The sequence below is a fragment of the Heloderma suspectum genome, chromosome 1, assembly GCF_057233095.1.
Source record: "Heloderma suspectum isolate Gila_16-S chromosome 1, 16-S_ref, whole genome shotgun sequence".
Taxonomy (NCBI): domain Eukaryota; kingdom Metazoa; phylum Chordata; class Lepidosauria; order Squamata; family Helodermatidae; genus Heloderma; species Heloderma suspectum.
The window spans coordinates 429,979,037-429,996,042 of NC_139458.1; the positions used below are offsets into that span (position 1 = coordinate 429,979,037).

General features: G+C 45.8%; 1 protein-coding gene across 3 annotated transcripts in view; it reads left to right on the forward strand.

Annotated features, from left to right (window-relative positions):
• The window catches only part of REL (REL proto-oncogene, NF-kB subunit), a 68,699-nt gene that overhangs the window by 35,618 nt on the left and 16,075 nt on the right, over positions 1-17,006 (forward strand). The gene's annotated exons all lie outside the window — the stretch shown is intronic.

A 17,006-nucleotide genomic window follows, 5' to 3' on the forward strand; every position in this document is an offset into this window, starting at 1 on the left:
AATTTGTGCAAATTACACGACTTCAGACATAATTTGCCATAATTGCTCAGAAATTTTCACAACTTGCAGACCCCCCCCCCCCCGAAGTGCAAATTTCCTGGAAAATCCACAAACTGGCCCAACTCACTGCAGAATGAGTTGGGCGCTGCAGCAGGAACTGAAACAAAGTCAGCGGGGGTGAGGGGGGGCTTGGGAACACTCATCAAACTCCATCCCCAAAGGGATTCCTCCGACAACCCTAGGTTGAGGTGGAGCGACTTGCCTAAGACCACTTGATGAGTTAGTGGCATAGATGGGAATTGTATTGGGGACTTCATGCTTCATCCATGGTCAAAGGGAGCATAGCTCTTGAGTATCTGATGCTGGGACAAATGATAGGGGATGGCTATCAACTTCATGTCCTGCTTGTGGACTTTTTAGAGGCATCAGGATGGCCACAGTTGGACAGTAGTATAGTGGAGCCAGGGCTCATAGGGTTGAAGCCCTGGGACTTTTGATTAGCAGGAATGATGGTGTCATCTGCCATCCCCCTCAGACTTCCCTGTTCCCTCCGAGCTTCACTGCAATCCTCACAGTAGCTGTGGGAAAATGGATTTTCTCAGCATCAGTATATAGCTTTGAGCTAGCCCTGTTGTAGTGGAAAGTATTTTCGGGCGGCTTGGTCTTGAATGGTTTTGAAAACTTTTATCTTTACAAAAAAACCCTGCTCCTGGTAGAGATGAAAACTGTTGGAATTGGTTTGTTGATATCGATCAACACACCTGCCTGTGGTTTTGGCCTCCCCTTGGGGGAGCGGGTATGGGACCATCATGACAATCGCCTGCACTTCGAAATTTACCAATACAGCACTGCTGTTGGAAACATGGTTCTGGACTAGGTGGACTTTTTGTCTGATCCAGCAGAACACTGAAAGGCCTGGGTGAAGGATTCATTGAATACATGTGACTGATTAAAGCTCAGGGGGCCAAAAGAGAAGAGTGGTGTGTGTGTGTGTCTGTCTGTATTAAAGGTCAAATGCTAAAAACCATTCCATCCATGATTGCTTCCATCTCTGGCCAGCCTTAACGCCCTGTGAAATTGTACATCTTGTTGCCATACACTAATCCCCCACAGTATGATTGTTCCATTGAAATTGATGCGTCATGGGGAGGCTGTGGTCAAGAGGAAGAGACTCTCTCCTCTGTGGTTATGACATCAGCGGCAAAGCACAAGGCGTAGCTTTTGAGGGCAGAGACACCTCAGTAGCACACATGTGGGTAGCTATATATTATATGTGTGTATGCGTGCGTGTGAGTGTTTGTGTGTATCACTCTGTGTGTATAGTAGTTCCTTTGTTTCATTTCATTTCATTTATTGCATTCTACACACCCCAATAGCTGAATCTCTCTGTGCGATTTGCAAAGATTAAAACCCTAAAAATACAATATAATAATATAATTCTATTTGCATATAGAAATTTAAAACAATTTTGCACAATCGACAGTAACAATCCGAGGACCTATTAAAATGTTTATCCTATGCTGTCAAATGCCTGGGAGTAGAAGAAAGTCTTAACCTGGCGTCAGAAAGATGACAATGTTGGTGCCAAGTGGATCTCATTAGGGAGAGTGTTCCATAATTGGGGGGCCACCACGGAGAAAGCCCTTTCCCTTGTTGCCATCATCTGAACCTCCCTTGGAAGAGGCAATTTGTTGTCATTAGTGTGTGTGTGTGTGTGTGTGTGTGAGAGAGAGAGAGAGAGAGAGAGAGAGAGAGAGATCAATGCTGTGGACTGGTTATGAATCAAATGCCATCATGTATGTGGTATCCAACAAGTAGGGCAGAACACCGTAGCGATACGAGTGCAGAGTAAGCGCACCTATCCATATTGTGACCTTGGTCTGCCGCCAGCTGCTTTTGGCTGTGTACTGTCATCACTGTGTGTCACTCTGGACTTTTCTTAGCTTTCTTGTCATTACCCCTTATTGGACGTTTAATTTAATTCAATTTTGCTTCCACGTTTCTGTGGTTGAGGAAACCTGATCCTTACAGCAAAGCTTATAGAGAGAAGAAAAGTCACAGCCTGAACATCTGGTATTAATAGTTGAAAGCTATCATAGCCCTCGCCTTTCCATGGACAAATAGGGGTGATATTTTATCCCTGCATCTGCATGGCAAAAGCCCTAGGTGCTCTGCATTGGCAACTTGCATGGTAACCAGTTCGGTGTAATGCCTGAAGGGCCGATAAGGACTGAGGTGGGACTGGACCCCGTTTGGCAAAGCCAGGTTGTTAACAGAGTTCCTGTTTACAACTTTCTGTGATACATTTGTTTTAAAGAACCTGCGGCGTTACATCAGTTCGGGCATGCTTACTGTTGTGGTTGTTGTTTTGCCTTGGGGCATTAACACCTGAAAAAAAATGCTGTGTAACTCAAAGGCTTCCTTCCAGGGTTTTGATCATTTGTGGTCCAATCACCTCATTTGCTTCATTTTCTCAGGGCAGACAAAGGCAATCCCAACGGTCTCAGGAAGATTTCTTTTCTTAAGCAATAGTTGATTTTCCACACAATGCAAAGTTGTGGAAGGCACAATATATGGCAAGGACAACTGCCTTTGGGTCTAATGGGTTTTTATCTTTTATTGTTCACTGCTCAGGAATCTGTTTAGATGTGGAGTGGTATATAAATGTTGTAAATAAATAAATTGATCCCACAAGAGACATGATGTGGCGACAGCTCTACTTCTCTTCCCCCCTCTTCTTCCTTGTAATATCTAGTTGAACACTATTGTGATGTGAAATCATTGTATTGTGTTTTGTTCCATGTCCTGTTGCCAGTGACGTAAGGCAGGAACAGGGCAATTGCCAGCATGATGACATGAAACCTAGAAAGCTGCCTTCTGCCAGGGTAGATTAGTTGTCCATCTAGTCCGCTCTTGGCTACTGTTAGTCAAACAGTGGCTCCCCAGGGTCTTGAATAAGATGTCTTCCACATCAGCTGCTACCTGATCCTTTCTTTAACTGGTGATGTGAGGAGTTGAACCTGAGACCTTGTGCATGAACATAAGAAGAGCCATGCTGGACCAGACCAAGAATCCATCTAGTCCAGTGCTCTGTTCACACAGTGGCCAACCAGCGGTCGACTTGGAACCCACAAGCTGGACACAAGTGCCACAGCTCCCTCCTGCCCCTGTTCTCCAGAAACTGGTGTACATAGACATACTGCCTCTGATACTGGAGACAGCACATAGCCATCAGGACTAGTAGCCATTGATAGACTTCTCCAGGAATTTGTCTAACCCCCTTTTAAAGCTATCCAAATTGGTGGCCGTCACTACATCTTGTGGTAGCGAATTCCATAGTGTAACTATGCACTCTGTGAAGAAGGACTTTCTTTTATCTGTCCTGAATCTCCCACCAATCACCTTCATGGGATGACCCTGGCAGTGCTCTTCAACTATTTCCTGCCACATTAATGCATAACCTTAACATATTAGTACCACAGAACAAGTTAACTCCTTTCTAAGAAACTGATAATACTCTTCATATAAATATTTCTTGTCTGTAACTTCTCTTTTACAGCAAGTTTTTACAACAGCTGGAGTTTTTCCAGAATGAGACATTTCTCTCCCGCTTGTAATACTAGAAGCTGGGGTGATCCAATGAAGCTGAATGGTAGAAGATTCAGGTCAGATAAAGGCAGTATTTCTTCACACAGCACATAGTTAAAGTATGGAATTTGCTAGCGTAAGATGCAATGGTGACCACAACTTGGATTTTCATAGCAACAGAAGAGGAAGGTGTGTGTAACATAAAACAAATATATGCAAGACCAAATTAAAGGCTAAAGAGTTCTTACTGGCTTCAACAATGTTATAGTGCAGGGAGAAGAAGTGGTTCCAAAATAAGATTCTTGTAAGATGAGTGACCAATCTAGTTCTTGTGTAAATTAGCATGATTCAATTTGTCAGCACTGGCTAATCCCATGTTAACTAATGTGTGCCACTGTGTCTTCCTGTAGGTGTTGTACCTTTTTCCACTGGAAAGTATCTAAAGGCTGCAGGGTTACTGACTTCTTGATCCAAGGATCTCCGCAATTGCATCCCCACAGTTTGGAGATGTGACCTGGAGATGCTAACTTGGGGGCAGCCATCTCACCTCCAAGAATGCCCATAGGAACCACACTGTGTCATCATGTTGTTCCCATGAGGCATTCTGTCCCACATTAGAAGGGAACACAACCAGGCTGTTTTGCTGCCGCTTGAATAGTCCCGCAGAATTGCGGTGCTGGCAGATTTCATCCTGGTTTTAGATGCAGATGGAGGATAGACAAACTGCTGAGTTTTAGGGTGCTTTCAAATGAGGCTTTTACTCTGCAATAGCACTGCCTCATTCATGGAATTTTACAGGAGGCCAAGATGATGACATCTTCTGCGGTAGCCTACCCATATTTTCTCACTATTTCTGCTGGCTTTTTTCTTACTAGCAAAGAATCTGTTAAGAGAAAAAAAAAATGGAATAGCTATGTAGTGCCATTTGAGCATTAGTGCTAGGAGCCCTGCGTTTGGAAACACTCTTAGAGAACTTAAGCTTAAACTAGTGAGAAGATGTACAGTCAGAAATACCAAGAAGTCAAAGTTAGATGTTAGAAATAGAAAAGAGACAGGATGAAAAATGAACAGCTACAGGTCAGGTCATTGGCATAGAAGTGATAACACATATCCAAAGAATGGATAAGGGGATCAAGAGGAAGAGGCTTAAAAGAAAAGAAGGCCCAAGATATTTTTGAGAAACTCCAGCTGAAAGGGGGAAAGATGGTGAAGTACCATGAATAGATATAGAAAACAAACGTTCAGAAATGAGAAAGAAACCAAGAAAGTATGTGTCCACCAGATCCCAAGGGACATTATGAAGAGGGAAGAACAGAATGAGCAATAGTTGCCCAAGCTGAAGCTAAGCCAAGTAAAAGGAAACAGAAACTGACCATGTGATTTAGCAAGTAAGATCATTAAAACTGCAGGTGAGCAGATTCAATAGAAAGACAAGAAGAAAAACCCGACTGTAAGGGATCAAATAGTGAAGTAGCAGAAATAGAATTGAGGCATTAAATAAGGACAAAAGATTCAAGAATTTTCACAGTGAAAAGTCAAAGAGAAATAGGACAATAGTCAGAGATTGAAAGAGGGTAAAAAGGGTGACTTAAAAAAAAAAAAGGGAGAACAGATATAGCAAGACATGAGAGTGGGAGGATATGCAATACAAAAGGAGTAAAGGAAGGAGATTAAAAAGAGAAAAAAGGGGAAAGCTGAGTGGGAACGTTACTTTGAGTCGTGAACATTTATTTTTATTTATTTCAGTATTTATACCCCACTTTTCAAGGCAAAAAAGCCTTCACAAAGCCGCTCACGAGATAACAGTGCTAGTATAAACACAACTTAAAACAATTAAAATTCAATTAAAAAGCAAACAAACACTTCCCACGAGTCTCTTGTAGTTCTGTGACTAAGATTCCAATACATGAATGAAGATGTTAGAGAGGTTTGGCAGGGGTGTGTGGGGTGGGGCGGGGAGGAGATGCTGATATCTGTGGGAAAAAATTGGGACTGGATCTTCTTTTTGAGATTGCCTAAAGGAGCTTGCCATGGTGTAGTCCAGTTATGACATAAGGGGGAAGGTTGCATCAGTAGCTACTCCACAGTTGTTGTCTTTCATGGACATGCGGATGTCGCTGTTGTAACTCCAGCAGGTGGACCAGGAGTTCTTGATAAGCCAGTTAAGCTCTCCTTGGAGGACACCATAGCCAACAGTGAGGACCGCATGAAAAGGAAGGAGGAAAAAAGCACAAATAGGGGAAACTTTATACACACACACACACACACACACACACAGTCCATAGGGGCAAAGAGACCGAGTAGATGCTTAGAGAAATGAATTATAGGTAGAAGAAAGATGCAAAGGGAAGAAGAGTGGGACAGTAAAGGGGTATAAACCTTTTAGAAATGTAGGTTCTGTATTCTAAAAGCTGGTGCTGCCTTGCTTTTCATGGGTTGACATGACCTTATTCTTACACAGCAGATCTGAGTTGGTTCCAGCATTCTTTGCTTGAAAACTATAGGGCATTTTGTGAAAGATGGCAGCATTTTTATCAGGTTACCTTTTGGATACTGCAGCCTGGCTGGCAACTATATTTTTTGCAGTGCCGATAAATAAATGTGGGAGTGGGGGTGGGGGAGAGAAGGAAAAAAGATGTGGTAGTGTGGTCCCAAGCAAGCAAGGGGGAGTTTGGGGGTGTGGGTGACTTATTTAATTGGTGAGTCATGGGGTGTTGGGGTGTGTAGTTGAAAGGTGGTAGGTTGTGAACATGATGTACTACGGGTGGTATGTTTGGTATTTGAGGGAAGGAGGTGAGTGGGTGAGGGTGGTGCTGAAAATGTTTAAATGGATGGTTTGGGGTTGGTACCTATGACTGTGAGTATAGGATGGGCTGAAAGTGGGCGACGAGTCATGGGCTGAGCTAAGGGGAGGGGGATCTAGCTTTGACAGCTGTCATGAGACCTGATGGATTAATCACTTTCAAAGTCTGACACCACCCATAGATGCCAATGGTACTTTTATTATTAAGATCTTTAGTATTTTTATTTTTTAGTAGAACCTCCCTAATCAATTTTAAGATTAATTCCTAATTAATTTAAAATAACATCTTACTGAATTTTAAATAAATTCAATCTATTCCTAATGAATCTACAAGATGCATTATGTTGAATCTAATGTGCTGAGGCAAGTGGACTTCTCTGCCACCCCTTCCCACAGCAGCCCCTCCAGCCACCTGGAAATGCTCCACAGAGAGTCCAGAGACTATGTTAAATTGCAAGAACTGTGGCATGGGGAGAGGCAGAGGTGATCCCTCAAATCGGGCTGAGGGACCTTCTGCAAGCAGAGTCCTTCCTCTCACAGAAGGCTGATCCTGGATCCAACTCCATGTATATACAAGGCACATGTTTAAATATATCAAAGTCAAGAACTTCACCAGCATTTATTCCTATCCCCTTTCACCATTACACTTCCGTAGTCTGCTTATCAAATTGGCAGGCTTCTAGCTAATATAATAGCATGTTTTTTACCTTTTTATCTCCCTCAAGCATTAGAGATGGGGTGGAGTTACAGTTGAATTAAAGCTGTCCGTCCAGTCTCTACCTGGGCGTAGATGATAGCTGTTCATAAGCCATTGTCACCAACTCGAGAACATTGGGTTGTATCCAATGTTAGTCCTGGTTAGAGTAGACCCACTGAAGTGATCACGACAAGTTAGACTAACACTGGATATAACCCTATGAACAGGGCATTTAGGCATCCAGTGCTCTGCTGGGTGCTGCAACACCATTCACCTTGGTTGGGTTTAAGCAGCCTAACAGGATTACAGCTTTTATTACCTATAAGCCCCATTCCCTAGCGACTGCAAGATGCTTGCATCTCCAGTAAAGTTTGGTGGGAACAGAGCTGGGAGATGGATAATGCGCACAGGCACCAGAGTTAACTCGGTCAGCACTGGGCCTCGGCCTAAGGTCGCCTGCTCTTGAAATGAAAATTCTGGCATCTGAGCAGGGCTTGGGGGTGGATCCTTTTGAGTCAACAGGAGCAACCCAGAAGAGATTTGGTAATAGCCATAGGATTGAAGTCAGGTGTGGAGACTAGAGTGTCCACTTATGCATCAACGAAGAGGACAGAGGTTTGCATAAAATTTGCACATGCTAATTTATCTGCATAGATGCCCATTTAGAAGTAATTAGGATAGTTTAAATAGAAATGCAATACATCTCACCATAGTGGGGAAGACTGTGACCAGGTCAGCTGTGTGTCGCTCAGTTGGCTCTCCAGGTGCTAAGCGTTGTTGGGCAACTCCAAGGCCCATTTGTTGATCTCCCTTCTTAGGATTCTTTCTCCTCAAACTGGGCTTGGACTGGCCAGCCCCTCAAATAGAGGATGCATTCAAAGAGAGGACTGTCCTCTGTCAAGTAGGATACCTGGCCACCCTAGGGGCAGAGCTTATTACAAAACGTGTCTACGGACTTAGGGTGTACAGCTAAAAAAAACCCCAAACAGGTAAAACTAGTGCTGTGCCAAAAATTTCTCCCACATTTTTTTCAACCATTCTCATTCAATTTGATAGGAAAGAAATTGTTTTCGAAAATAAATTCAAAGGAGGAGAAATTTTGGAGAAGTTCTCATGGGCTGGGTTTGGGGTTCTTGTGCTTACCTTACTTATGAGGCGGCTGAGGAGTGTGCATGTCATCATACAATAATTTCTGTGGCAGCCTGTAGCCTCCTAGGCTTCCTGCACTTCAGAGGAAGACATTGTGAGGCAATTCCTCCCGTGAGGCTTTTTCAGTTCAGGAAGCGCAGGTGGCCTGGGAGGCTGTAGAGCCATGGAAAGATGTATAATAGAGAGAGAAAACACACCCTGCACCACCTTGCAGTGATTGGGCAAAGTCAAAAATACCACCAAAAGAAATTCAAAACTCTGCCTCCAAAAAGCGGAAGCCTCGACACAGTTGATGCTGTTGCCACTTGCCCGAGCAGTGCAATAAACCAAAAACCCTGAGGAGAAAGAAAGAACCTGTGCAACAACCCCTGCCAATAGTGAGTCTGTCTGTGAGAAACTCAAAAATGGCCAAGGAGAGCAATGTGTTGCCCACCCCTGGCAACACATAGCTAGTTAAAGGAACTGGCAGAAGAACTCTCAGAACCGCTGTCTATTCTCTTTGAGAAATCATGGAGGACAGGGGAAGTGCCAGATGATTGGAGGAAGGCTAACGTTGTCTCTTCAAAAAGGGTAAAAAGGAGGAACCTGGGAACTACAGACCAGTCAGTCTGACATCAGTCCCTGGGAAAATTCTGGAGCAGATGATAAAGGAATCCATCTGGAAGCACCTTGACAACAATGCCATGATTACTCGAAGCCAACATGGATTTGTCAAAAACAAGTCCTGCCAGAAAAATCTGATCTCATTTTTTGATCAAGTCACCTCCCTTGTAGACCGTGGGGATGCTGTAGACATCATATACCTCGACTTCAGCAAAGCTTTCGACAAAGTGCCCCATGATATCCTGATGAGCAAACTAGCTCAAAGTGGGCTAGATGAAACAACGATCCGGTGGATCTACAGTTGGCTACAGAATCGGACTCAAAGAGTGGTTATCAATGGGACCTTCTCAAACTGGGGAGAGGTAACGAGTGGGGTACCGCAGGGCTCAGTCCTGGGCCCAGTGCTCGTCCACATTTTTATTCATGACTTGGAGGAGGAGGTGCAGGGAATGCTGTTCATATTTGCAGATGACACAAAATTGGGTGGGATAGCTAATACTTTGGAAGACAGAAACAAAATTCAAAGTGATCTTGATAGACTGGAGCGCTGAGCAGAAAACAACAGAATGACATTTAATAGGGATAAATGGCAAGTTCTGCACCTAGGAAAAAGAAACCAAATGCACAGTTACAAGATGGGGGATACGTGGCTCAACCACACTACAAGCGAGAAGGATCTTGGAATTGTTGTTGATCACAAGCTGAATATGAGCCAACAATGTCATGTGGCTGCAAAAAAGGCAAATGCTATTTTGGGCTGCATTAATAGAAGCATAGCTTCCAAATCCCGGGAAGTACTAGTTCCCCTCTACTCAGCACTGGTTAGGCCTCATCTGGAGTACTGTGTCCAGTTCTGGGTACCACACTTTAAGAAGGATGCAGACAAACTGGAGAGGGTTCAGAGGAGGACACCAAAGATGATCAGGGGACTGGAAACAAAGCCCTATGAGGAGAGACTGAAAGAACTGGGCCTGTTTAGCCTTGAGAAGAGAAGACTGAGGGGAGATATGTAGCACTCTTCAAGTCCCTGAAAGGTTGTCACAGAGAGGAAGGCCAGGATCTCTTCTTGATCATCCCAGAGTGCAGGACACGGAATAATGGGCTCAAGTTACAGGAAGCCAGATTCCGGCTGAACATCAGGAAAAACTTCCTGAGTGTAAGAGCAATACGACAATGGAACCAATGACCTGGGGAGGTGGTGGGCTCTCCCACACTGGAGGCCTTCAAGATGAGGCTGGACAGCCATCTGTCAGGGATGCTCTGACTTGGATTCCTGCACTGAGCAGGGGGTTGGACTCGATGGCCTTGTGGGCCCCTTCCAGCCCTACTATTCTATGATTCTATGATGTTGCCCCGATCTTGTCCAAAGAGAAGACTGCCGCTTTTGAGAATCCAGTGCCAGGCAGTGCCTGTGGGCATGACCCAGACAATTCCCTGTTCTAATCCCACCTCTCATAGAAACATAGGAAGCTGCTTTACACTGAGTCAGATCATTAGCCCAGCGTTGCCCTCACTGGCAACTTCTCTCCGGGGTCTCAGCTTGGATTCTTCCCTAGCCCTACGTGCAAAAGCCGAGGACTGAACCTGGGAGCTTTTACACGCAGAGCAGGTGCTCTAGCACTGAGCCACGGCCCCGTCCCCTTCTCCCATGAATTCACTACATAGTAGCCATGGAGCCGTAGGTGATCAGGATCAGGACTGTGGGATGTGGGGAGGGTGGTGGTTTTTTTTTTAACCCTTTCCCCTGTGCTACAGTCCCAACGACATTACTGCCCCAGCACAGTGCCACTTATTTATTTATTTATATTTATTTATTATTGCATTTATATCCCGCCTTTTTTCCTCTTGCAAGGAACCCAAGGCGGCTTACGTTATCCTCCTCCTCTCCGTTGTATCCTCACAACAACAACCCTGTGAGGTGGGTTGGGCTGAGAGTCTGTGACTGGCCCAAAGTCACCCAGTGAGCTTCCATGGCCAAGTGGGGACTAGAACCCGGATCTCCCGGCTCCCAGTCCGTCACTCTCACCACTACACTACACTGGCTCTCACTTAACACTTAACAGCTTCAGGGGTCGATCTTTGTTGGATGGATGATGTGGTTGGAGAGGGTTAACCCTCCTCCACACCTGCCATGATCCCAATTCTGATCAGCCCCTCCTCCCCCCACTGGGCTGCTGTTTCAAAAAGAAAAAGACCTGTAAGGGCAAACATATTTTTCTGTGCCTTTCTCTCAGTACACGCATTTTGGTATGCCGTTTTGCCTGATATATGATGTTTTGCAAGCAGTTTCCCCTAATATATTGTATTTTCGAATGTTACTTCCCCTAAAATCTGGATTTTGGTGCACACTTTCTCCTAATATACACATTGTTGTACACTTTTTTCAGTTGGAGACAAAAGACATTCAGAGAAGTGTGAAATTTAAAGGACAGCTGAATTTTGGTTCACATATAGGTTTGAAAGTGCAAAATTAAAATGCGAACCGAATGAACTTTTCCCACATTCCTACTCTCTGTGTGTCACCCCATCAACCTCTCTCCCTTGGTGCTTCCAGACGGAGGACTCATAACACTATCAGTCAAAAGACATTATGCAGATATTCTGTTTTTCCCACCTTAATGGAATTTCTGTGGTAAGAAAAAGGAAAGAAGAAATGGTGGGAAAACACAGGAGGCTTGCAAATGCAAGACATTGCCCTCTGGACCCTCTGTCCATGAATGTGGGGGGGCAATTGCCCGAAAGACCACAGTCCCATACTCTCTCTCCCCCCCCCTCTCTTTGTGCCACCCAATCTCTGTGTGTTGCAAGCAATAGGCAGATGTGGAAAGTGAGGGCACAGGAGTGACTGAAAGACTACCCTGTGCCCGGCCACGTCCTCCCCCCACCCCCAAGCAGCATCTGATTGGTTCTGAGCACTGCTACTCAAGACGTTTTTTTTTTCCTTTTGAAATGGACTGCCGCGGGGTCTTCAGGCTCAGCTGGCTGGGTGCTGTGGCGCTTCGCCACTGGGGCTGGCCAGGCCGGCAGTGGGGGAGGAGGAGGCGTAACCACTACCCTCCCACCAGGTTAAAAAAAATGGGAGGGAGCTTCTGTGGGCGGCTTGAGGTGGGGGGGCTTCTGAGGGCAGGCGGGTGGGAGGGCTTTGACAACAGAAGCAGCGGTGGGCAGTTGAGGCGCTGGTGGCGGCGGCGACAGTGGCAGGTGCAGAGGAATCTTCTGCAGGTGGGCAGGGGGCTTTGGCAGAAACATGGGCCCATTGGGAGCACTGTGTCGAAGGCCCACTGGAATGTGGTGCCCACTCTGGCTGCCCGCCACAGCCGCAAAGTAATTACGCATCTTGTGATGGTTGAACACAGTGAACAGGTTGTTGTCTCAGGTTATTACATCAGTAAGAATGCTCTGCGAGCTCTAAGTCGTTTTGAATACATGCTCCCCGGGGTCTGCTGCGGCAGACCCCGCAAGATGTCCAGTGACCGTAATAATGGATGAAGAGGTGGATATGCAGTAGTTGGAGAGGGAGATGCCCAGAATCTGGCCCCCTGGTGCCTTCTGCTCATGCCCAGTGTCCAGGGCAAATGTCTCATTCACCCAGGGATTGGGTCAGCTCCTCAGGGACCAGGGTAGAATTTTCTGGTGATGCTAGGGGTAGTAATAGCAATGGTGTTGATAATGATGATGGTGCACTATAGTGGTTAAGAGGTGTGATCCGAGACTTTGGAAACACCTTCTCCAGATCTGACCTTTGGAGAAACACCCTTTGAACTCGAACTCTGATGAGGAAGAAACTTTTTAAAGGCAGGAAATCTGCTGTCACCCCTGGGGAAGACATTGTGTTGAAGTGTGTCGGGCCGTTTTGCTTCATGGTTCATTGGCCAGCCTTACGTAAGGCACCATGTCTTGATTGCACATGCATATCCCCATTTGTAATATGGGGATAATCACATTGGCTTACCTTGCAAGGCGGTTGTAAAGATTGCTGAATTTGTGCATGTGAAATGCTTAGCAAATATTCAGTAGGGATGTTATCATAGTGCCGGCAAAGGAAAAAATGAGTATTCACCATGCTCTATTTTGTTCTTGTAATAGGAAGTGGAATTTAAAAATAGCCCAAGGAAAATGCACTTCCTCTTTTTGAGCTGCAGGTTTAAAAAAATTAAATAACTATTTTAAGAATGTGACAAGTTGCACTTAAAGATATGCACCTTGCTGCAGAGCTGTTTGTGTGTGCTCTTATATTGTGCATGGAGCCCCTGTATATGAACACTTTCCTCATTCACTTCAGTGGAGGGAGATGGTTCTGCATGCACATCAGCTTGTGTGTGTCTTAAGTCCCCTTAAGTTCATAAGAAGAGCCATGCTGGATCAAACGGAGAGTCCATCCAGTCCAGCATTCTGTTCACACAGTGGCCAACCAGATGCCTGTAGGAAACCCACCAGTAGGACATGAGTCTAATAGCACCATCCTGCTCGTATTTCCCTGCTCGTATTTCTACACCTTTATCATGTCCCCCCTTACTTGCCTTTTTCCTAAGCTAAAGAGTCCCAGACATAACCTTCCCTCACAGGGGAGATGCGCCAGCCCCTTGATCATTTTAGTTTCCCATTTCTGCACTTTTTCCAACTCTACAATACCATGTTTTCAGTGCAGTGACCAGAACTGTACACAGTATTCCAAGGGTGGTCACACCATAGATTTGTATAGGGGCAGTATGATATTGGCAGTTTTGCTTTCTGTTCCTTTTCTAATTATGCACAACATGGGATTTGCCTTTTTCCTGGTAGCCGCACATTGGGTCGACTTTCATCTCAAGCTGTCCACCTCAACCCCAAGATTGTTTTCTTGGTCAGTCACCACCAGCTCAGATCCCAACATGCATTGCTTTACACTTGCTTACACTGAATAGCATTTGCCTCTTTAATGCCCATTCTTCCAGCTTAAGAAGAACCTTAAAGTGAATGGCAGAAGTCTCATGCAGGAACCTTCACACATGCATTGAAGCACTACAGCTCCAAGGATAACTGGATTGGGGCACCAGTATTCAGCTGGAGCACAATCCATTGAGAAGTTCAGCTGTGTATCAAAATGTACTTATAGCTATTAGGCACAAGCCAGCAGGACATTCTTCTTCATAAGACCCTTTAAAATGAATGCACACTGCGCAGGAGCCTGGCGGTGCTGCTGCACCGTTCCCATTCTTTTTAACAGGCTTGTACACAGGAACAAAATCCTGATGGATTGTTTTCATGGGTGATCATTACTCTAATATTTAAGGTCAAGAGCAGTAAACAGCAAGTGGGTGTTCCTGGCTGTGCAGTTTTTCACGTCCTTCCCAGGTTCCCTAATTCCCACCCCAATCCATATTGTACAAACCTGTTCCCCGTGGGAAGGAAATTCCCCTTGTGATGGGCAAGAGTGTATGCTTGCTCCTTTTCAAAACTGGGGAGAAGCCACCCAGTTTGGGGCCTTACAGTGCAATTATGTGCATATTTACCCAGAGGTAAACCCCAACTAAGTTCACTCCCATGTCAGCATGCAGGATTGCAGCCTTCTTCAAAGAATGTTTTTACTTACTACAAAGGTGTTGCTCCAGGAGAAACTACTTTCCACAGCTGCTAGTGTGTTCTAGGGTGTACGCTCAGTTTACCCTGGATTCTGGCCTTGGCCCTTGCTGCCCAATGAGGTAACGAAAAAATCCTCCCCTGGAGTTGAATATTGCACGGGATGCTTAGTCACGATGGCCCCAGCTATCTTTCAGGGACGTTTCTTCTCCATTGCTGATATTCTCAGTGAGATTCCTCAGATGAACTTCTAAGGAAACCTGGAATTTCCAGGAACACAGTTTGAAAACTGCTGCCTTCTAGCTTATGTTTTCTGGAGAAACTCCGTTTGGGAGGTTTAGGATGCTTCCAGATTATTATTTTGTCATGCAGTCATCTTGCCTCATTCATGTAATTTTACGGGGGGGGGGGGGTGATGGTGGTGACCGGATGGCGTCATCTTCCTTTAATAACTCTCGTGTGTTTTCCCACTGCTTATTCTGTCCGTTTTCTTCTTCTTCCCCCCATCATAAAACATAAGATGACTTGGATCCATCTAGTCCAGCATTCTCTTCACACAGTGGCCAACCAGCTGCCCAGGGGAAACCCACAAGCAGGACCTGAGTGCAACAGCACCCTCCTTCCCATGTTCCCCAGCAGTCCCATTAACGAGGGAAAGACAGACGAGATGTACAATATGCCTTTGATTGGTAGCGTTATCAGCCTTTTGTTTGGAAGCACCCCTTAACGCAGGGGCGTTGAACCTCTTTCAGCCTGAGGGCCAAATTCAGTTTTGGAGAACTCCTGGGGGCCTCATTCCTATGGTGCATGGGGCCGAAGGCAAAGGAGGCCAAAATACCAAAAACACCAGCGTAACGTGTAGCTTAAAGCCCTTACTGCAAGTAATAACCCTTATGAGAGCCATTTCAACCTCTTAGATTGTTGGGGGCGAGGGGAGACCCACATAAAAGCTAGAAAACCACCAAACAGTCGGGGGGAGGGGGGCCATCGGAAGGGGGCGTGGCCATCTGCAGAATCCTCAAGGGCTGGATTGGAAGCGCATGCAGGCTAGGTTTGGCCCGCGGGCCTTAGGTTCTCACCCCTGTCTTAATGCACCATGAACTATGCAAATTTTTATTGCTGAACTAAGCAAAGCTCTTCTTTTTCCTATGGGGAAAAAAACCCAACAGCCTTGCACACAGGACTCTGAAAATACTGTGAAAACCAACTTGTTAGATCTACAGATAGGCTGTAGTATAATAGAAACCCTCAGTTGCTCTCCGCATTGGCTGTGCTTATTACTTTGCAATCATGTACAGTGATTACCCCACCCCGCCAACGAGAGAAAAGTATAAAAAAACAGAGTGGGAGAAGTGTCACATCCCCACGCACTGTGTGGGCAGGGCCACAATTGTGACGGAAGCAATTTTTTTTTTTTTTGCTGTAACATTTATATCTTATCAGCAAAACGTGGGTAGCGTTTGCATTTTAAATTTCACCTTGCTGTCCCTTGTAATGAAGCAGCAATGTGAAGCCAGAAGGAGTATTCGTTTTAGACGTTATTGGAGGTTCAGCTGTGTAGGTAGTGACAGACAAGTTGGAGGCTCCTGAGGAATCATTGGGGGGGGGATAACACTGGGAAATCCCCCCCTCACAGTACAGTAGGGGTTAGTTCTGGAGCAGGTTGAAAAGTTTTCCGCTCACCTAGCCTTGATCCTAGCACAATGCAGCCTGCCCCACTCTGGTGCCTCCAGATGTGTTGGACTGCAACTCCCATAATTGGCCGTGCTTGCTGGGAATGATGGGAGTTGGAGTCCACACCTCGGAGGCACCATGTTGGGGAAAGCTACTCTAGTGCAATTGTCCGCTAGCATTTACTGCTGGGGTATTGGGCTAGGTCAGCTCATCTAACCCCAAACCTGAGCAGTACGTGCTTCCCGCTTCCCATGATGGATGGGAGTGTTGGGGGAAGGCAGAACTGAGGTTGAAGGATGCACTCCCCACGGCACGCCTCCCCCCGACCTAATTTCACCACACAAGCTCACACACATATATATCCAGGTTGCTTGGGGCTCTCTGCCCCCTTCACAAGTGAATGAGGCTTTGGGGAGGGGGTTAAGTTCTTTCCCTCTGGTTCTAATTCAACCCTGATCTAGGAGTCTTTTAACCTCAAAGGGGGTCAGAGCTTTTAAAAGCTGATAACTTCCTAGACAGGATCAATGTATTCCAGGTCAGGCTGTTTGGTCTATCTAAACCCGGCATTGACTACTGTGACTGGCAGGCAGCTCTCCACGGCTTCAGACAGAAGGTCTTTCGCCTTTCCTGCTGGCTGTTCCTTTTAAAGCAGAGATTGCAAGAGCTGACCTTGGGGCCTTCCGCATGCAAAGACTATGCTCTGCTGCTGAGCCAGGGTCCTTTTCTTGAACCGCCCTCAGCATTCTGTGGCCCCTGGAAGGCCATAAGCATGCTCACTTTTTCTTTGGTCAGTATTGTGTGTGTGTGTGTGGGGGGGTCTTTTTGTTTTCACCTCTCCTTTATTGGAGCCAGGGCTCACAGGGTGGAAGCACTGGGATTTTTTATTAGCGGGGACAATGACATCATCCCCCCCCTCGAGCTTAGCTTTAGTCT